Source organism: Somniosus microcephalus, chromosome 4, assembly GCF_052327205.1.
Source record: "Somniosus microcephalus isolate GS21.2 chromosome 4, FLI_Smic_1.0, whole genome shotgun sequence".
NCBI classification, from domain to species: Eukaryota; Metazoa; Chordata; class Chondrichthyes; order Squaliformes; family Somniosidae; genus Somniosus; species Somniosus microcephalus.
Window position 1 is genome coordinate 107,203,959 of NC_140990.1, and position 23,550 is coordinate 107,227,508.

Here is a 23,550-nt window from a genome sequence, read left to right on the forward strand (position 1 = left end):
TTGGACTGCACCTGGAATACAGCATACAGTTTTGGTGTCCATACTTAAGAAAAGACATACTTGCTCTCGAGTCAGTACAAAGAAGGTTCACTCAGTTAATCCCGGGGATGAGGGGGTGGTCATATGAGGAGAGGTTGAGTAGATTGGGACTCTACTCATTGGAGTGCAGAAGAATGAGAGGCGATCTGATTGAAACATATAAGATTGAGAAGGGGCTTGATCAGCTGGATGCGATGAGGATGTTCCCAATGATGGGTGAAACTAGAACTAGGGGGCAAAATCTTAAAATAAGGGGATGCTCTTTCAAAATTGAGATGAGGAGAAACTTCTTCACTCAGAGGGTGGTAGCTTTGTGGAATTTGCTGCCCCAGAAAGCTGTGGAAGCTACATCATTAAATAAATTTAAAACAGAAATAGATAGTTTCCTAGAAGTAAAGGGAATTAAGGGTTATGGGGAGCGGGCAGGAAATTGGACATGAGTCTAGGTTCGGAATGGTCATGGCCCTGTGGGTAGTGGAGTGGGCCCAGGGGCCATGTAGCCTGGTTCTGCTCCTACTGTGTTCTAATTCTGTGTTAGATTTCAGGAGATGGCTTTATTCCTGTTCCTGGCTGGGGTGGAGATCGCCTTTACAGAAGGTAAGTGCTGTAGAAAATATAGGGACAGAGTGATCTCCTGGAAGAATTACGATCGCCTAGATGGGTCGGAGAGGAATTTCTCAGATTTTTTTCTCCCAAATTGGCCAATGGGTCTTTATCTGGTTTTTTGCCTCTCTCGGGAGATCACATGGGTTCGGGTGGCTGCAGAGTGATAGAAGATTTGAGGTTAGGATCAGATCAGCCATGATCTTATTGAATGGTGGAGCAGCCTCGAGGGGCCGATTGGCCTATCCCTGCTCCTATTTCTTATGTAAGAATGACATAATTAATTGTAGGCAGGGTAGAATCGGGATAAAGAGAAAATTACTGAAGAAAAGTAATGGCCGGGAACCAGGGAAAGTTTCCTTTTAAATCACAGATTAGAGAAGTTCCAGCTTCCTTCCCTCGCTTCCTGCCAAAATCCAGCAGAGAAGACAAAGAAGAGTCAGGTGCCAGAGATGGATCACTACATGGTATAAAAGTGAGGGGATCCTGATGTAAGGGGGCAGTCGGGACTGGAGACACCGGAGATCAAGCTCAGGGCACCCAAGGTTCCATCCAGCAGGCTGACCTCATGTAAGTTACTGTGGACACGGGGGCCTTGCAAGTTTACTCGCTGTTTATATTACACTAGACCCTGTCTCTGTTTATATTACACTAGACCCTGTATCTGTTTACATTACACTAGGCCCTGTCTCTGTTGATATTAAACTAGACCATACACTGTTTATATTACACTAGGTCCTGTCTCTGTTTATATTACACTAGACCCTGTCTCTCTTTATAATACACTTGGCACTGTCTCTGTGTATGTTAAAGTACACCATGTCTCTGTTTATATTACACCAAACCCTGTCCCTGTTTATATTACTCTATACCCTGTCTCTGTTTATATTACACTAGGCCCTGTCCCTGTTTATATTACACTAGACCTGGTCTCTGTTTATGTTACATTAGACCCAGTCTCTCTTTATATTACACTAGACTCTGTATCTGTTTATATTACACTAGACCCTGTCTCTGTTTATATTACACTGGACCGTGTCTCTGTTAATATTACACTAGACCCTGTCTTTCATTATATTACACTAGACCCTGTCTCTGTTTATATTACACTAGTACCTGTCTCTGCTTATATTACACTCACCCTGTCTCTGTTTATATTACACTAGACCCTGTCTCTGGTTATATTACACTAGAACCTGTCTCTGTTTATATTACACTAGAACATGCCTCTCTTTATATTTGCTCGATACTCGGTCTCTGTACATATTGCACTAGACCCTGACTCTGTTTATATTACAGTAGACCCTGTCTCTGTTTATAATACACTAGACACTGTCTGTGTTTATATTACACTAGACCCTGTCTCTGTTTATATTATACTAGATCTGTCTATGTTTAACTTACTCTAGACCATGTCTCTGTTTATATTGCACTAGACACTGTCTCTGTTTATATTACAATAGAGCCTGTCTGTTTTTATATTACACTAGACACTGTCTCTGTTTATATTACACAAGACCCTGTCTCTGCTTTTATTACACTGGACCCTGTCTATGTTTATTTACAATACACTACGTCTCTGTTTATTTTACACTAGACACTGTCTCGGTTTATATTACACTCGACCCTGTCTCTCTTTTTATTACACTAGATACTGTCTCTATTTCTATTACACTAGACTATCTGTCTGTTCATATTATTCTATACACTGTCTCTCTTTATATTGCATCGATCATTTCTCTGTTTATATTACTCTGGACCCTGTCTTTGTTTATATTTCACTAGACCTTGTCTCTTTTTATATTATAAAAGATCCTGTCCCTGTTTATATTACTCTAGATCCTGTCTCAATTATTAATCTACAACGCCTTGTTTCTGTTTAAATTACACTGGCCCCTGTCTCAGTTATTAACACATTGTACCCTGTCACTGTTTCTATTACATAAGGTCCTGTCTCAGTTATTATAACACTAGACCATGTCTTTTTTGTATTACACTCAACCCTGTCTAAATTGTTACTGCACTAGACCGTGCTTTTGTGGATATTACACTAGACTGCATAATCAGTTTATTACATTAGGTCCTGTCTCACAGACTATGGCATAACTCCGTGCCTCTGTTTATATTACGCTAGACCCCGACTCCATTTATATTATCTTACACAATGTCTCATTTATTACTGCACTAGATACTGTCGCTGTTTATATTAGACTAGACCCTGTCTCTGTTTAAATTACACGCAAACCTGTCTCTGTTAATATTACACTAGACCCTGTCTCTGTTTATATTACAGCAGACCCTGTCTCTGTTTATGTTACACTAGACCCTCTTTATATTTATATTACACTAGACCACGTATTTATTTATACTGCACTAGATCCTGTCTCTGTTTATATTACACTACAAACTAACTCTGTTTATATTACACGAGACTCTCTTTCTCTTTCTATTACACTAGACCCTGTCTCTGTTTATATTACACTATGCCCTGTCTCTGTTTATATTACACAAGACCCTGTCTCTGTTTATATTACACTAGGTCCTGTCTCTGTTTATATTACATTAGACTCTGTCTCTGCTTATATTACACCAGACCCTGTCTCTGTTTCTATTACACTAGACCCTGTCTCTCTTTATATTAAACTAGGCCCTGTCTCTGTATATATTACACTAGACCCTGTCTCTGTTTATGTTACACTAGACCCTCTTTTTGTTTATATTACACTAGACCCTATCTCTGCTTATATTACACTAGACCCTGTCTCTCTTTATATTGCACTAGACCCTGTCTCAGTTTATATTACACTGGATCCTGTCTCTGATTATATTACACTGGACACTGCCTCTGTGTATATAACACTAGTCCCTCCTTCTGTTTATATTACAATAGGCCCTGACTCTCTTTATAATACACTTGGCCCAGTCTCTGCTTATATTATAGTATACCCTGTCTCTGCTTATATTACACCAGACCCTATCCCTCTTCATATTGAACTAGCCCTGTCTCTGTTTATATTACACTAGATCCTGTCTCTGTTTATATTACACTAGATCCTGTCTCTGTTTATAATACACTCGACCCCGCCTCTGTTTATATTTCACTCGACCCTGTCTCTGTCTTTATTACACTAGACCCTGTCTCTGTTTTTATTACTCTAGACCCTCTTAATATTCTATTACACTAGACCATGTATTCCTTTATATTGCACTAGGCACTGTCTCTGTTTATATTACACTAGGTGCTGTCTCTCTTTATATTACACTAGACCCTGTCCCTGTTTATAATACACTAGACCCTGTCTCTGTTTTTATTACACTAGAACCTGTCTCTATTTATATTACACTAGACCATGTCTCTGTTTATATTTCCTCTAGACCGGGTCTCAGTTCATATTGCACTAGACCCTGACTCTGTTTATATTTGACTAGACCCCGTCTATTTTTATATTACACTAGACTCTGTCTCTGTTTATATTACAGTAGACCCTGTCTGTGTTTATAATACACAAGACACTGTCTGTGTTTATATTACACTAGACCCTTTCCCTATTTATATTACACTAGACCCTGTCTCTCTTTCTATTAAACTAGACCCTGTCTCTCTTTATATTGCACTAGACCCTGTCTCTGTTTATATTACGCTGGACTCTATCTGCTTATATTACATTAGACCCTGTCTCTGTTTATATTACACTAGACCCTGCCTCTGTTTATATTACTCTAGATCCTGACAGTGTTTATATTACACTAGCCCCTGTCTCTGTTTATATTACACTAGTCCCTGTCTCTGTTTATATTACACTGGACGCTGTCTCTGTTTATATTACACTAGAACCTGTCTCTATTTATATTACACTAGACCATGTCTCTGTTTATATTTCCTCTAGACCGGGTCTCTGTTCATATTGCACTAGACCCTGACTCTGTTTATATTTGACTGGACCCCGTCTATGTTTATATTACACTAGACTCAGTCTCTGTTTATATTACAGTAGACCCTGTCTCTGTTTATAATACACTAGACACTGTCTGTGTTTATATTACACTGGACCCTTTCCCTGTTTATATTACACTAGACCCTGTCTCTCATTCTATTACACTAGACCCTGTCTTTATTTATATTGCACTAGACCCTGTCTCTGTTTATATTAAACTAGGCCCCCTCTCTGTTTATATTTCACCAGACCCTGTCTCTGTTTATATTACACTAGGCCCTGTATCTGTTGACTTAACACTCGGCCCTATCTCTGTTTATATTACTCTAGACCATACTCTGTTTATATTACACTGGGCCCTGTCTCTGTATATATTACACGAGACCATGTCTCTCATTATAATACATTTGGCACTGTCTCTGTGTATGTTACAGTTCTCCCTGTCTCTGTTTATAGTAAACCAAACCCTGTCCCTGTTTATATTAATCTATTCCCTGTCTCTGTTTATATTACACTAGGCCCTGTCCCTGTTTATATTACACTGGACCCTGTCTCTGTTTATATTACACTAGGCCCTGTCCCTGTTTATATTACACTAGACCCGGTCTCTGTTTATATTACGCTAGACCCAGTCTCTCTTTATATTACACTAGACTCTGTATCTGTTTATATTACACTGGACCCTGTCTCTGTTAATATTACATTAGACCCTGTCTTTCTTTACATTACACTAGACCCCGTCTCTGTTTATCTTACACTAGCACATGTCTCTGCTTATATTACACTCACCCTGTCTCTGTTTATATTGCACTAGACCCTGTCTCTGTTTGTATTACACTAGAACCTGTCTCTGTTTATATTACACTGGACCATGTCTCTGTTTATATTTCCTCTAGACCCGTTCTCTGTTCATATTGCACTAGACCCTGACTCTGTATATATTTGACTAGACCCCGTCTCTGTTTATATTACACTAGACCCTGTCACTGTTTATATTACAGAATACCCTGTCTCTGTTTATAATACACTAGACACTGTCTGTGTTTATATTACACTAGACCCTGTCTCGGTTATGTTATACTAGACCTTGTCTATGCTTATATTACACTAGACACTGTCTCTGTTTATATTACACTAGACACTGTCTCTGTGTATATTACACTAGACACTGTCTCTGTTTATATTACATTAAACACTGTCTCTGTTTATATTACACTAGACCCTGTCTCTGTTTATATTACACTAGACTATCTGTCTGTTCGTATTACTCTAGACCCTGTCTCTCTTTATATTGCATCGACCATTTCTCTGTTTATATTACTCTAGACCCTATCTCTGTTTATATTTCACTAGACCTTGTCTATTTTATACTATACAAGACCCTGTCACTGTTTATATTACTCTAGATCCTGTCTCAATTATTAATGTACAACGCCTTGTTTCTGTTTAAATTGCACTGGCCCCTGTCTCTGTTATTAACGCATTGTACCCTGTCACTGTTTCTCTTACATAAGGTCCTATCTCAGTTATTATAACACTAGACCATGTCTCCATTTGTATTACACTCAACCCTGTCGAAATTGTTACTGCACTAGACGGTGCTTTTGTGTATATCATACTAGACTGCAAAATCAGTTTATTACATTAGGTCCTGTCTCACAGATTATGGCAGAAGTCCGTGCTTCTGTTTATATTACGCTGGACCCCGACTCTATTTATATTATCTTACACAATGTCTCATTTATTACTGCACTAGATACTGTCTCTGTTTATATTGGACTAGACCCTGTCTCTGTTTATATTACACGCAAACCTGCCTCTGTTAATATTACACTAGACCCTGTCTCTGTTTATATTACACTAGACCCTGTCTCTGTTTATATTACACTCGACACTCTTTATATATATATTACTCTAAACCATGTCTTTCTTTATATTGCACTAGACCCTGTCTCTGTTTATATTACACTAGAACCTGTCTCTGTTTATATTACATATCTCTGTGCCAACTTCACTAGCCCCTGTCTTAGTTATCACTGCACTTGATCATGTGTCTGTTGTAATTCTACTACGCCATGTCTCTCGTATTGATCTGCACCATGCCTCTGTGGATATCAATCCAGGTCTCGTCTCAGTTATTATTGTACTAGACCATGTCGCTGTGAATATTGCATTAGACTGCGTCTCTGCTTATTAAACTAGCTCCAGTCTCACATACTATGGCAGAAGACCCTGTCCCAATTATTATACCAACAGACATTTACTTTCTGTACAGTGCACTAGACACTTTATCAGTTGTAACGACACTGTCTCTGTTTGCATAACACTACATCCGCTCTCTGTTTATATTAGACTACGCTCTGTCTCAATTATTACTGCACCAGACCCTATATCTGTTAATATTACACATTATCCTGTCTCTGCTTATATTACACGGGACCCTGTCTCTCTTTATATTAAATTAGACTCTGTCTCTGTTTGTATTAAATTAGACCCAGTCTCTGTTTATATTACATTAGGTGCTGTCTCTGTTGATATTACACTAGACCCTGTCTCTGTTTATATTACACTAGACCTTGTCCCTGCTTATATTACTCTATACCCTGTCTCTGTTGATGTTAAACTAGGCCCTGTCTCGGATTATATTACACTAGAACCTGCCTCTTTTTATATTACACTAAGCCCTGTCTCTGTTTATATTACACTAGACTCTGTACCTGTTTATCATACATTAGACCCTGTCTCTGTTTATATTACACTAGATCCGGTCTCTGTTTCTATTACATTAGACCCTGTCTCTGTTTATATTAAACCAGGCCCTGTCTCTGTATACATTATACTCGACCCTTTTGCTGTTTATATTACACTAGACCCTGTCTCTGTTTATATTACACTAGACCCGGTCTCTGTTTCTATTACACTGGACCCTGTCTCTGTTTATATTAAACTAGGCCCTGTCTCTGTATATATTACGTTAGAACCTGCCTCTGTTTATATTACACTAGGCCCTGACTCTCTTTATATTACACTTGGCGTTGCCTCTATTTATATTATGGTGGACGCTGTCTCTGTTTATATTACACTCGACCCGGTCTCTCTTTATATTACACTAGGCCCTGTCTCTTTTTATATTACACTAGATTCTGTCTCTCTTTATATTACACTAGACCCTGTCTCTGTTTATATTACACAAGACCCTGTCTCTGTTCATATTACACTATGCCCTGTCTCTGTTTATATTACACTAGACCCTGTTCCTGTTTATATTTCACTAGACCCTGTCTCTGTTTATATTACACTAGACCCTTTCTCTGTTTATATTACCCAAGCTCTGTATCTGTTTATATTACACTAGAACCTGTCTCTGTTTCTATTACACTGGACCATGTCTCTGTTTATCTTAAACTAGGCCCTGTCTCTGTATATATTACACTAGAGCCTGTCTATGTTTATCTTAAACTAGGCCCTGTCTCTGCTTATATTACACTGAACAGTGTCTCTGTTTATATTACACTAGACCCTGACTCTCTTTATAATACACTAGGCCCTGTCTCTTTTTATATCACGGCATAACCTGTCTCTGTTTATATTACACTAGACCCTGTCTCTGTTTATATTACACTATGCCCTGTCTCTGTTTATATTACTCTTGACCCTGTCTCTGTTTATATTACACGAGACCCTGTCCCTGTTTATTTAACACTATGCCCTGTCTCTGTTTATATTTCACTAGACCCTTTCTCTCTTTATATTACACTAGACTCTGTCTCTCTTTATATTGCACTAGACCCGGTCTCTGTTTATATTGCTCTAGATCCTGTCTCAATCGTTAATGTTCAACACCTTGTTTCTGTTTAAGTTACACTAGCCCATGTCTCAGTTATTAATACTTTGTACCCCGTCACTGTTTCTATTACATAAGGTCCTGTCTCAGTTATTATAATACTAGACAATGTCTCTTTTCATATCACTCTCAACCCTGTCTAAATTGTTACTGCACTCGTCCGTGCTTTTGTGTATATTACATTAGACTGCAAAATCTGTTTATGACAGGTCCTGTCTCACAGATTATGGCAGAAGTCCGTGCCTCTCTTTATATTACGCTAGTCTCCAACACGATTTATATTATCTTAGACAATGTCTCATTTATTACTGCACTAGGTACTGTCTCTGTTTATATTAGACAAGACCTGTCTCATTTAATATTGCACTGGTCCATATCTCTGTGCTAACTTCACTAGGCCGTGTCTTAGTTATCACTGCACTCGATCATGTGTCTGTTGTAATTCTACTATGCCATGTCTCTCGTATTGATCTGCGCCATGCCTCTGTTCATATCACTCCATGTCTCATCTCCGTTATTATTGTAATAGACCATGTCGCTGTGAATATTGCATTAGACTGCGTCTCTGCTTATTAAACTAGCTCCAGTCTCACATGCTATGGCAGAAGACCCTGTCCCAATTATTATTCCAACAGACATTTACGTTCTGTATAGTGCACTAGACCATTTCTCAGTTGTAACGACACTGTCTCTGTTTGTATAACACTACATTCTCTCTCTATGTATATTAGACTACGCTCTGTCTCATTTATTACTGCACTCGACCGTGTATCTGTTAATATTACACATTATCCTGTCTCTGCTTATATTACATGGGACCCTGTCTCTCTTTATATTACACTAGACCCTGTCTCTGTTTATATTACACTAGACCCTGTCTCTGTTCATATTACACTCGGCCCTTTCTCATTTAATATTGCACTTGCACATATCTCTGTGCAAATTTCACTAGGACCTGTGTTATTTATCGTAGCAGTAGATCATGTGTCAGTTTAAATTCAACGAGGCCTTGTCACGTATATTTGGTCTTGGCCATGCCTCTGTTTATATTACTCCAGGCCCCGCCTCATTTATTAATGCACCAGCCCATGTCTCTGTTTATGCTACACTAGACCTTGTTTCTGATTATATTACACAGGGCCCTGTCTCTGTTTATAGAACACGAGACCGTGCCTTTGATTATATTACACTAGGCCATGCCTCTCTTTATATTACACTAGACCCTGTCTCTGTTTATAATACACTACTCCCTGTCTCGCTTTATATTACACTAGACCCTGTCTCTGTTTATATTAAACTGGAGCCTGTCTCTGTATATATTTTACTAGACCCTGTCTCTTTTTATATTACAGTAGACCCTGTCTCTGTTTATATTACACTAGAGCCTGTCTCTTTTTATATTACACTAGACACTGTCTCTGTTTATATTACACTAGACACTGTCTCTTTTTATATTACAGTAGACCCTGTCTCTGTTTATATTATACTGGGCCCAGTCTCTTTTTATATTACACTAGACACTGTCTCTGTTTATATTACACTAGACACTGTCTCTGTTTATATTACACGAGACATTGTCTCTTTTTATATTACACTAGACACTGTCTCTGTTTATATTACACTAGATCCTGTCTCTGTTTATATTACACTAGACACTGTCTCTTTGTATATTACACTAGACCCTGTCTCTGTTTATATTACACTAGGCCCTGTCGCAGTTATCGCCGCAGTAGATCATGTGTCAGTTTAAATTCTACCATGTCCTGCCTCTTTCTTTAGCTCCTGACCATGCCTCTGTTTATATTGCACCAGGCCCCGTCTCAGTTATTACTGCACTAGACCACGTCTCTGTTTGTACTACACTAGACCATGTCTCATTTATTGCTGCAGAAGACATGGCCTCTGCTTATATTGCACTAGACCCTGTTGCTTTCTATATTACAGTAGACCCTGTCTCTCTCTCTATTACACAAGACCTTGTCTCTGTTTATATTACAATAGACCCTGTCTCTCTCTATATTACACAAGACCTTGTACCTATTTATATTACACAAGACCCTGTCTCTGTTTATATTACTCTAGACCCTGTCTCTGTTTATATTATACTAGACACTGTCGCTGTTTATATTACAGTACACCCTGTCTCTGTCTGTATTACACTAGACCCTGTCTCTGTTTATATTACACTAGGCCCTGTCTTAGTTATTACTGCACTAGACCGTGTCTCTGTTTATTTTACACTCGGCCCTTTTTCATTTAATATTGCATTTTTCCATGTCTCTGTGCATATTTCTCTAGGCCCTGTCACAGTTATCGCAGCAGTAGATCGTGTGTCAGTTTAAATTCTACCATGCCCTGCCTCTTCTTTTAACTCTTGACCATGCCTCTGTTTATATTACACGAGGCCCCATCTCAGTTATTACTGCACAAGACTACATCTTTGTTTTTATTACACGAGACCGTGTCTCAGTTATTGCTGCAGCAGACATGGTCTCTGCTTATATTACACTAGACCCTGTTGCTTTTTATATTGCAGTAGATCCTGTCTCTCTCTATATTACACAAAACCTTGTCTCTGTTTATATTACAATAGACTCTGTCTCTGTTTATATTACACTATGCCCTGTCTCTGTTTATTTTGCACTCGACCCTGTCTCTGTTTATATTACAATAGACCCTCTCTCTGTTTATATTACACTAGACCCTGTGTCTGTTCATATTACATTCGGCCCTGTCTCATTTAATATTGCACTTGCCGATATCTCTGTGCAAATTTCACTAGCCCCTATGCCATTTATCGTAGCACTAGATCATGTGTCAGTTTAACTTCAACGAGGCCCTGTCTCTTATTTCTGGTCTTGACTTTGCCTCTGTTTGTAGTGCTCCAGCCGCCATCTCAGTTATCACTGCACTAGCCCATTTCTCTGTTTATATTACACTAGACCCTGATGCTGATTATATTACACTGAGCCCTGTCTCTGCTTATAGTACACGAAACTATATGTCTTTGATTATATTACACAAGGCCATGACTCTGGCTATATTGCACTCGACCCTGTCTCTGTTTGTATTACAATAGATCCTGTCTCTTGTTGTGTTACACTTGACCCTGTCTCAGTTTATACTGCACAAGCCCATGTCTCTGATTATATTACAATAGACCCTGTCGCTGTTTATATTACAGTAGACCTGTCTCTCTCTACATTACACTTGACCCTATCTCTTTTTATATTACACTAGACCATGTCTCTGTTTATATTACACTAGGCCCTGTCTCAGTTATTACTGCACTATACCATGTCTCTGTTCATTTTACACTCGGCCTTTTCTCATTTAATATTGCATTTTCCATATCTCTGTGAATATTTCTCTCGGCCCTGTGTCAGTTATCGCCGCAGTAGATCATGTGTCAGTTTAAGTTCTACCATGTCCTGCCTCTTACTTTAGCTCTTGTCCATGCCTCTGTCTATATTGCACCAGGCCCCGTCTCAGTTATTACTGCACGAGACCACATCTCAGTTTGTATTACTCTAAACCGTGTCCCATTTATTGCTGCAGCAGAAATGGTCTTTGCTTATATTACATTAGACCCTGTCTCTCTCTCTATTTTACACTAGACCCTGTCTCGGCTTATAATGCACTAGACCTTGTCTCTGTTTATATTACACTAGACCCTGTCTGTGTTTAGATTACACTCGGCCCTGTCTCTGTTTATATCACTCTGGGCCCTGTCTCTATTTATATTACACTAGACCCTCTCTCTGTTTATATTGCACTAGACCCTGTTAATCTTTATATTACACTAGACCCTGTCTCTGTTTACATCACACTAGACCCTGTCTCTGCTATATATTACAATAAACCCTGTCTCTGTTTATATTACACTCGATGCTGTCTCAGTTATAACTGCACCAGTCCAAATGTCTATTTATACTACACAACGATGGACTAGCATGTTGGATATGTTACTGGACTAGTGATCCAAAGGCTTGTACTGATAATCCGGTGACATGATTTCAAATCGCACCATGGTTATTTTCGAATTTTTAATCCTGAAAATTAACATTGAATATATGGCTGGGAATCTCTTTCTGAAGTTCAGCAACATTACTTGTAGGAGACAAGTAACATTGTTCGACCTTTACTGAGTATCAAAATAGTTCGTTGTATACATAGCGACTAATAAATTGTGAGTTTGGAGGGAAAAACAAATGTTGATATATGAAATAAGTGCGAGTACCAGTTTAATTAAAAGCTTTTAGATGTTTTAAATCAGAATGCAATTTCAATGGAAGGGACAAAGAGAAGTTGCTGTGGGCGATGTTTAGTTTGACAGCTTTTGTGGGCGTGTCCTCGTTTACACGGAGGCGGGACACTGCGCTCCTGCCCTTCCTGATGTCATACGCTGTGCAGAACTCTCCAGTGCCGAGGAGCCAGTCTCCATTCTGGGCCTCGCACTGGCTGAGTATCTTTTTGTAGGTCGGTGGTGTACTCCATATCTATGCTGCCCGACCGCAATTTCTGGGCCACTGTCGTCGGTCCCCCCACAGACTCCGTTCCCTAGCAACTGCATCCATCTCCCTGGCTTCTGTCTGAAGCTGAAACTAGGTGGTTCAAAATGTCTTCGCATCATGCTTGACACGCACTTGCGTTACCAAACACATATCTGCTACGTCACCAATGTTATATCCGTGTATCTTAATGATGTGTCCTTCAATAATGAGACAACAGACTGCAGGGAACGATTCAACAGGTGTTTACTGAATGAGGGTTATTCTAGAACTAACTGAACAGATCACTACTCAGGGTTTATATACAGTTGTGGTCACTGCCGGTACTACAGTATACAGGAGCTGTAAAAAGTAGTTCTCTCCCTTAAGTTTTATATACATTACATAAATTACAATTCCTCCCCTTTTAGATTAACAGTACCATAATACTCATTTAACAATTAACATTTTTAACATACAAAGTTATATGAAAGTAGACCATTCATATGTTCAGTCTCTGGGGAGGCTTCCTGATTCTCTCTGGATAATGCCTTTCCTGAGTGTCTCGCTCTTGGTGAGGAGGCGATTCTAGCAACCTGTCGTCAGTTGATTCATCAGCTTCCAATGCTATTGTTTCTGAGATAGATGCAGCCTGTACGTTGGGTTCCTCAACAGGTACGTATGTCCGAGACATGAGGTTGAATCGTTCCTGTGACTCTAGGATCTGGTCTGATCGATCCCCGGCCACCACACATAAGCCCTAGCAAGGCTTTTCATTTTCACCCCTCCCAGATGACCTTCGTGAAGCTCATTGAGCACTCTCTCCCTTAACTTGGGTGGAATTACCACTCGGGATCCACACATCAAGGTCCCCTGGCATACTGATAGCTGTTCTCTTCTGGATGAGAATGCTGGCAACAGTGAGTCGCCATGTGCTGGCCATCCCTTCACCGTCAAACCATATACCCGAGATTATGTCGGGTCATTTCGTGTCCCCTTCTCCATACCAGCGTTAGTTAGTGGCAAGCATTCAATTATAGTCGAATGAAATATTTTGACAGGATCCACTGCTGGTGCTTCCTCCGCAGTAGGCAGTGGCAGGCGTGAGAGCCCATCAGTGTTTCCATGCTGTTTCGTGCCCTTATACTCGATTTCATATTGGTGCGCCCCTAGAAAAAGGGACCATCTTTGTAGCCGTTGCGCAGTCATCACCGGAACGCCCTTCTTTGGATTAAAGATGGAGACAAGTGGTTGGCGGTCAGTCAGCAAGGTGAACTCCTGCCCGTGCAGATAGTTATTGAACTTTTGCACTCCCCACACTAGGCTGAGGGCCTCCCTGTCAATCTGGGTGTAGTTACGCTCGGCTGAGGCTAGTGACCGAGACGCAAAGGCTACTGGCCTCTCCGAGCCGTCCGGGAATTTGTGGGACAACACCACTCCAATGCCATAGGTTGATGCATCACACGCCAACCAAATTGGTAGTGCTGGGTTGAAATGAGCCAACACCTCTTTTGATGTGATCAATGCTTTGCTCTTCTGGAAAGCTCGTTTACATTCATCACTCCAATTCCATGGTACCCCCGTTTGCAGTAGGGTGTTCAGTGGGTGTAGTACGGTAGACAAATTCGGCAAGAACTTCTGGTACTGGTTCACCAGCCCGAGGAATGACCTCAGTTGTGAAACATTTTCCGGTGCCTTGACTACTGCCTCAATCTTTTCAGGGGACTTATGTAACCCCTCTTTATCAATAACGTGGCAACAATACGAGATCTGCTTCTGGAAAAACTCGCATTTGTGGCGATTAGCTCAGAGCCCATATTCCTTCAATCTAGTGAGCACCTGCTCCAGGTTGGCGAGCTGATCACTGTCATTTTCGCCCGTGGCCAGGGTGTCGTCCAAATAACACTGGGTCCCTGGAATCCCTTGCAGGGCTTGTTCCATTGCCCTTTGCCAAATAGCCGGAGCTGATGCTACGCCGAACACCAGCCGGATGTATTGGTAGAGACCTTTATGAGTGTTGATCGTGAGGTACTGTTTCGAGGCTTCTTCTACCTCCATTTGCAGGTACGCCTGGGCCAGATCAATCTTAGTGAAGCGTTTCCCTCCAGATAGCGAAGCGAAAATATCTTCAATCCGCGGAAGTGGATATTGTACAGTGTGAAGGATTGGGTTCACTGTCACCTTAAAGTCCCCACAGATGCGAAACTTCTTAGGTTCCCCAGGCATATTACTCAATGAGCTCTTCATTACAGGAACGATGGGTGTAGCACACTCGCTCCAGTCCACTTTGGACAGTACTCCTGAACGTTCCAAACCTTCCAGCTCTGCGTCGATGGCTGGGCAGATCGCATAAGGTATCAGTCTGGCCTTAAAAACTTTGGGCTTGCATTTTCCTCCATTTTGATCGTCGCTGTTATGCCTTTTGTGTTCTGAGTCCCTGCTGGAAGACTTCTTGTGCATCAGTTAGCATTTTTGACAGTCGTCCAGATGTGACGTCGTCATCCTTTTTGGCATCTACAATCAGTGCTTGTATGGAATGTCAATCTAGCTGTATCTTTTGGATCCATTCACATCCTAGTAGTGCTGGTCCTCCATCTGGCAATATATATAGGTCAATTTTTGGTGCTTCCTTGCCGTTATATATAACGTTCACCCTTATTTTTCCTTTGGGGTAAACTTTTTGCCCCGTGTACGTCTTCAAGACAATCTTTGTATCTCTCAAGGGTATATGTGAGAATAGCCGCTTGTAGTCCCTTCGGTTTATGACTGTTAGGGCTGATCGTTTGGCCAATTCCATTTTCACTTGGACTCCTGCTTTCTTGAGCGTGACCCAGATAGTTTGGTGATCCTCCGTTTTGATCACATTATGTAGTTTCAGACAACCCAGCTCCTTGCTTCCGGAGTCTGTATCACTTTTCTGTTCGTCTGAACTACTCTCCGTCACCTTATGTACCTTCTTCTACTTCTCCTGTGGAGATTTCTTGCTGCTGGTTTTCTTTGCCGACCTGCAGACTCTTGCAATGTGTCCTACTTTTCCACACTGTCTGCACACTTTGTCCTTGAACCAGCAATCATTATGGTCGTGTGTTGTTCTGCCGCAGCGATAGCACTTCACTGTTCCATATGACATTTCATTTGTGCCATATTCTTGTGGTCTCCATTGTATCTGTGCAGCGCCCCGTGCTGCTGCTTCGCGTGATACTGCAATGCTGAAAGCCTTGTCCAGCGTAAGATCCTTTTCTGATAGAAGCCTTTTCTGGGTTCCTTCACTTTGAAGCCTACACGCAAACTTGTCCCTTAAAGTATCTGCTAGTCCCATTCCAAACTGGCAGTGTTTCGATAGCTTGCGCAGTTCCGTTAAATACTCAGCAATACTTTCATCTTTATGCTGATTCCTTTTGTGAAACTTAAATCTTTCTGCTATCAGCAGCGGTGTGGGGTTTAATTGGTCCTGTAGGATTGACACTATGTTTTAAAAATCCTTTTCTACTGGCTTCTCTGGGGTTACTAGGTTTCGTAGTAAGCCATACGTTTTTGCACCCACTGAATTCAACAATACCAGTGCTTTCTTGTCATCTGGCACTTCATTCGCCTTGCAGTATACTTCTATGCGTTCAACATATGTCGTCCAATTTTCGTCTTCATTGTCGAACGCTGTGATACTGCCACTCTTCGGCATTTTTGGGTGTGGTTAGACTGGCTTAAAATGGCGTCTCCCACACTTTCCTTTCTTCCCCGCTGTGGCTTAAAATGGCGTCTCCCGTGCTTTCCTTTCTTCCCCGCTATGGCTTAAAATGGCATCTCCCACGCTGCTGCCAATGCTGCTCTCGGCGGTCCTCGTGGCAAATGGCGACGCCCTGTGGGTTTCGTGCGCTGCTCCTGCGCTGCTGCCAATGGCGCTCTCTGCGGTCCTCATGGCAATGGCAGCGCCTCGCGTTCTCCTGCGCGCCTCTCTCCCCCGTTGATGCTGCTCGGCCCTTGACCACTGCCTGCGCTCTGCTCTCTCTCGTCTCTCTCCCCGTTGATGCCGCTCGGTCCTGAACATCGGCTGTGCCCTGTGTGCTCTGCCCTCTCTCTCTCACCCCCATCGACGCAGCTCGGCATTTTTCTGTGCGGCTCGGTCGGGCTCTAGCCGCCGCTGTCCGGTAAGGGTCTGCGCAGTACCTGTTGCCAGCCCATTTCGCTGGACCACCGTGACTGGAAAGCCAAGCCTGGCTCTCGATGGCCTCCCCTGCGATACTCAAATCCCCGCTGGATGACTGGGCGGTTGCCCGTGGTCGACGCCCGTGCTTCTGGACTCGACCTCATTCCACTGTTCTCCAGGAGCGAATCCCTGGGGGATGCTGCAGAGTTGCCGGTAGGATAGAATCTGCATCATCGCCAATGTTATATCCGTGTATCTTAATGTTGTGTCCTTCAATAATCAGACAACAGACTGCAGGGAACGATTCAACAGGTGTTTACTGAATGAGTGTTATTCTAGAACTAATTGTACAGATCACTACTCAGGGTTTATATACAGGTGTGTTCACTGCCGGTACTAAAGTATACAGGAGTTGTAAAAAGTAGTTCTCTCCCTTAAAGTATATATACATTACATACATTGCAACCAAGACCACCTATTTCCACCTCTGTAACATCGCACGTCTCTGCCCCTGCCTAAGACTAACTGCTGCTGAAACCCTCATCCATGCCTTTGGTACTCCAAGAATCGACTATCCAATGGTCTCCTGGTCGAATTCTCAATTTGCACATTTTGTGTGCTTGAACTCAGGCAAAATTCTAATGCCCAGATCCTAACTCACAACAAGCCCCATTCACCCCTAATCCTAACTCACACGGATCCCCATTCACACAACATCCTAAAGCAATCCAAGCCCCGCTCATTCATCCTCATAACTCACACCAAGACCTATTCACCCATCATCCTAGCTCACACCAATACAATTAACTCTTCATCCTAAATCACACCAAGACCCATTCATCCACCATCCTAACTCACACCAAGACCCACTCACCCATCATCCTAACTCAAATCAAGACCCAGTCACTCACCATCCTAACTCACACCAAGACAATTCACCCACCATCATAACTCACTCCAAGCCTCATTCACCCATCATCTTAACACACTCCAAGACCATTCACACATCCTCGAATCTCACACCAAGACCATTCATTCATCATCGAAACTCAATCCAAGCCCCATTCACCAATCATCCTAACGCAGACCAAGGCCCATTCAACCATCATCCTATCTCACACCAAGAAGCATTCACTCATCATCCTATTTCACACCAAGACCCATTCACACATCATCCTATCTCACACAAAGAACCATTCACCCATCATCCTAATTCACACCAAGACCCATTCACTCATCATCCTAACTCACATCAAGACACATTCACCCATCATCCGAACTCACACTGTGCCCCATTCACCCATCATCCTAACTCACACCAAGACCCATTCACCCATCATCCTCACTCGCACAAATAACATTCACCCATCATCTTATCTCACACTGAGCTCCATTCATCCATCATCCTAACTCACACCAAGACTTATTCACCAATTAACCAAATTCACACCAAGTTTCATCCATCCATCATCCTAACTCATACCCAGCCCGATTGGCCCATCATCCATCTCACACCAAGAGCCATACACACATCATCTTAAATCACACCCAACTCCATTCACCCATCATCCTAGCTCACACCAAGAACCATTCACCCATTATCTTAACTCACACCCAACCCCATTCACACATCATCCTAACTTATACCAAGGCATATTCTCCCTTCAACTTAACTGACACCAAGACCCATTCAAGGATCATCCTATCTCACATCAAGACCCATTGAATAATCAACCAAAATCACAGAACGACACATTAAACAATCATCCTAACTCACACCGAACCCCATTCACCCAGCATCCTAACTGACACTAAGACTATTCACCCACCTTCACCCATGACCCTAACACACTACAAGCCCTATTCACACAACATCCTAATTCACCACAAGACCCATTCACCCAGAATCCTAATGCACACCAATATACAATCACTCAACATATAACTCACACCAAGACCCATTCACCCATCATCCACATCGCAGCAAGGCTCATTCACCATTCATGCTATCCCACAACAAACTCCATTCACACATCATCCTAACTCACACTAATACCCATTCACCCATCATCGTAACACACACGAAGCACGAGCCAGCAATCATCTAAAATCACACGAAGCACATTGAGCCATCATTGTAACTCACAGCAAGGCAATTCACCCATCATCCTATCTCACACCAAGATTCATTCACTCATCTTTCTAACTCACACCCAGATACATTCACTCGTCATCCTAAATCAAATGAAGCCCCATTTACCTAACATCCAAACCCACAACAACACCCATTCACTAATCATTCTAACTCACACGAAGCGCCTATCACCCATCCTCCTAAATCACACGAAGACCCATCCAACAATCATCCAACACACACCAGCACACTTTCACCCATCATTCTAACTCACACCAGGACCCATTCATCTAACATCCTAACTTACACCACGACTAATTCATCCATCATCGTAACTCACAAAGAACCACATTCACTCATAATCCTAACCTACAACAAGACCCATTCACCCATCATGCTAAATCACACCAAGATCCATTCATCAATCATCCTAACTCACACCAAGCCCAATGGAACCAACATCCTGACTCACAAAACCCCCAATCACCCATCAACATAACTCACTCCAAGACCCAATCACCAATCATCCTAACTCACAACAAGTCAAATTCACCCATCATCCTTGCTCACACCAAAACCATTCACCCATCATCGCAACTCACAACATGACCCATTCACACATCATCCTAACTCACATCACGAACCATTCACCCATCATCCTAACTCACACCAAGCCCATTCACACATCATCCTAACTCACAGGAACACCATTCACCGATCATCCTGACTCACAAAAAGCCCCATCACCCATCATCGTAACTCACTCCAAGACCAAAACACCCATCATCCTAACTCACACCAAGTCCCATTCACACATCATCCTAACTCACACCAACACCATTCATCCATCATCGTAACTCACAACATGACCCATTCACACATCATCCTAACTCACACCAAGCCCATTCACCCATCATCCAGACTCACAACAAGCCCCATTCACCCATCATCCAAACAAACACCAGGACCCATTCATGCATCACCATAACTCACTCAAAGACCCAATCACACATGATCCTAACTCACACCATGCCCCATTCCAACTTCATCATAACTCACACTAAGCCCCGTTCACCCATGATGCTACTCACACCAAGACCCATTCACCTATCATCCAAACTGAAAAAAACTATTCACTCATCATCTTTAAGCACAAGAAGACACATTCACCCATCATCCTAATTCACACTTGATTCTAGAGCTCTGGGGGAGGGTTCAATCTAAAATGGCAGTGGGTTGGGAACCTGAGCAGGGGGACAGAGAAAGGGAAACGAGGATAAAAGCAAAAGATAGGGAGGAGAAAACAAAAGTGGCAGTGAGCGAAATCAATGGTTTAAATCAAGCATGGCCACAGTAAATAATAATATGAATACGTCTAAGAGCGTTAAAAAGTCAAGCCTGAAGGCTTTGTGTCTTAATGCGAGGAGCATTCGTAATAAGGTGGATGAATTAGCTGCGCAAATAGAGGTAAACAAATATGATTTGATTGGGATTATGGAAACCTGGCTCCAGGGTGGCGAAGGCTGGGAACTCAACATCAAGGGATGTTCAATATTCAGGAAAGATAGGCAAACAGGAAAGGGAGGTGGGGTAGCATTACTGGTTAAAGAAGGGATTAACACAATTGTAAGGAAGGATATTCCCTCTGATGATGTGGAATCTGTATGGGGAGAACTGAGAAATACCAAGCGGCAGAAAACGTTAGTGGGAGTATTATATAGACCTCCAAACAGTAATATGGATGTTGGGGATGGCAGTAAAAGGTAAATTAGAGAAGCATTCAAAAAGGGTACAGCAGTCATCATGGGTGACTTTAATCTACATATAGATTGGGCGAACCAAATTAATAACACTACTGTGGAGGAGGAATCCCTGGAGTGTTTACGGGATGGTTTCCTGGACCAATATGTCGAGGAACCAACCAGAGATCAGGCCATCTTAGACTGGGCATTATGTAATGAGAAAGGAATAATTAGTAATTTTGTTGTACGAGGCCCCTTGGGTCGGAGCGATCTTAATATGATCGAATTTTTCATTAAGATGGAGAATGAAGTAGTTGACTCAAAGACTAGGGTACTGACTTTAAATAAAGGAAACTACGATGGTCTGAGGCGCGAATTAGGTAGGATTGATTGGGGAATGTCACTCAAAGGGTTGACGGTGGTTAGGCAATGGCAAACATTCAAAGACTGCATGGATGAAATACAGAATTTGTTCATCCCAGTTTGGCATAAAAATAAAACAAAAAAATGACTTAGCCGTGGCGAACGAGGGAAATTAGCGATTGCATAAGATCCAACGAGAGCACATATCAATTGACTAGAAAAAGCAGTAATCCAGAGGATTGGGAGCAGTTTAGGATTCAACAAAGGAGGACAAATGGATTAATTAAGAAAGAGAAAATAGAATATGAGAGTAAGCTTTCAGGGAACATAAAAACGGACTAAAAACCTTTTCAGATATGTGAAGAGAACCAGGGCCCTTAAATATATCATTTAACTGTACTGAAATTGGTGGGATTCATTTAATTTTAATCAATCAGTGAAACGGTAAGTGCGAGTCTTCAAAGAGTGCTGTGAGTTTGGGTAAGAGTGAGAGTTCTTTAATTGTTATTTCTCTTTAAATCATTCTTAATAAGATTACTTTAAGCAGTTTAAGTAAAGGGGAAACGTTAAATATTTGGTATTCTGTTGGTTTAAGAAGAGAAAAGCAAGGTTACACTGCAGTAGGAGTAAATTGGCACAGCAGGCAGTGGAAACCAGTTTTCCAACCAATCAGCAGGGGTGACTCATTTGGCTGTAAACAAACAAACAGTATAAAAAGACCAGTCCTAGTGCGAGCAAGCACTGAAAGCGAGTCATCAAAGAGTGCTGTGAGTTAGGGTAAGTGGGGTGTTAGGTGCTCTTTTCAAACTTTAACTCTGTTGGTTGTAGTTAATAGGGCCTTTCTTGTGGAGAGTGACTTTTGTTAAAACATTTAACTGGTGTAACTAGAGGGATTGATTTAATTTAAATCCAATTAAATAAAGGGGATACTAGCATCCAAAATCGGGCAGAGGGTGTCCATAACTAACAATAAAAAATTTAATTAATTACATAGAATGGAGCAGGTCATGTGTTACTGTTGCGAGATGTGGGAGCCGGTGAATCCCATTGAATCTCGCAGTGATTACATCTGTGACAAGTGCCTGCTGCTACAGGAACTCCAGCTCCGTGTTGATGAGCTGGAGTCTGAGCTTCAGGCACTGCGACACATCAGGGAGGGGGAGAAGTACCTGGACTCTGTGTATCATGAGGTGGTCATGATGCGCTATCAATTACTCATAAAAGACGGAGAGTTAGGAGAGTAACTAAAAGGCTTTTATTAAAAAAGAACAGAGCATGCCTCTCGTGGTTGACTGGTTTCCAAGAAGGCAGGGGGCTGCAGAGCAGTCACCATTATACCTGGGCATGTGGGTGGAGCCAGGGGCGGAGCCAGCTGAGGCATGCATAGATACAACAGTGTGCAACAACGACAACAACAGTGAACAACAATAACAGTGGTTTACCACATTCACCCCTTGTTTAAAATTGAGTCCGGCGGGGTGAAGTGTACTAAAGGTTCGTGTAAGTAAGTCTATCAGGTGGCCTTGTATGCCGTCCTGATCGTCGTGGTGGCGGCAGTGATGGTGCAGCATCCAACGTTGAATCTGGCGTCTCATTGAGTGATTGGGTGGTCAATGACGGGTCCTGGGGCTGCGGCATGCCATCTACAGGGGTTGGGTTGTGGGTAGTCGTGGATGGCAATGGTAGTGTTTCAGGGGCACCCGAAGGTGCGAGGTCTTGTATGGAGACTGTGTCCTCCCGCCCGTCCGGGTACGCCACGTAAGCATACTGGGGGTTGGCGTGGAGGAGGCTCACCCTCTCGACCAGGGGGTCCGTTTTATGGGACCTCACGTGCTTCTGCAGTAGGACGGGTCCTGGAGACGTCAGCCATGTCGGTAGCGACATCTGCGATGTGGACTTCCTGGGGAAAGTGAACATTTTTTCATGGGGGGTGGCATTGGTGGCCGTACAAAGCAGTGACCGAATGGAGTGGAGTGCCACAGGGAGGACATCCTGCCAGTGAGAGGTCGGAAGGCCGTTAGATTTTAAGTTTAAGAGGACGGCCTTCCAAACCGTCGCGTTCTCTCTTTCCTCCTGGCCGTTCCCCCGGGGGTTGTAGCTGGTGGTTCTGCTTGTAGCAATACCTCTCGTGAGCAGGTACTGACGGAGTTCGTCGCTCATAAAGGATGAGCCCCGGTCGCTATGGATATAGCTAGGGAAGCCGAACAAGGCGAAAAGGTCATTCAGACCTTTAATGACCGTGGTACTGGTCATGTC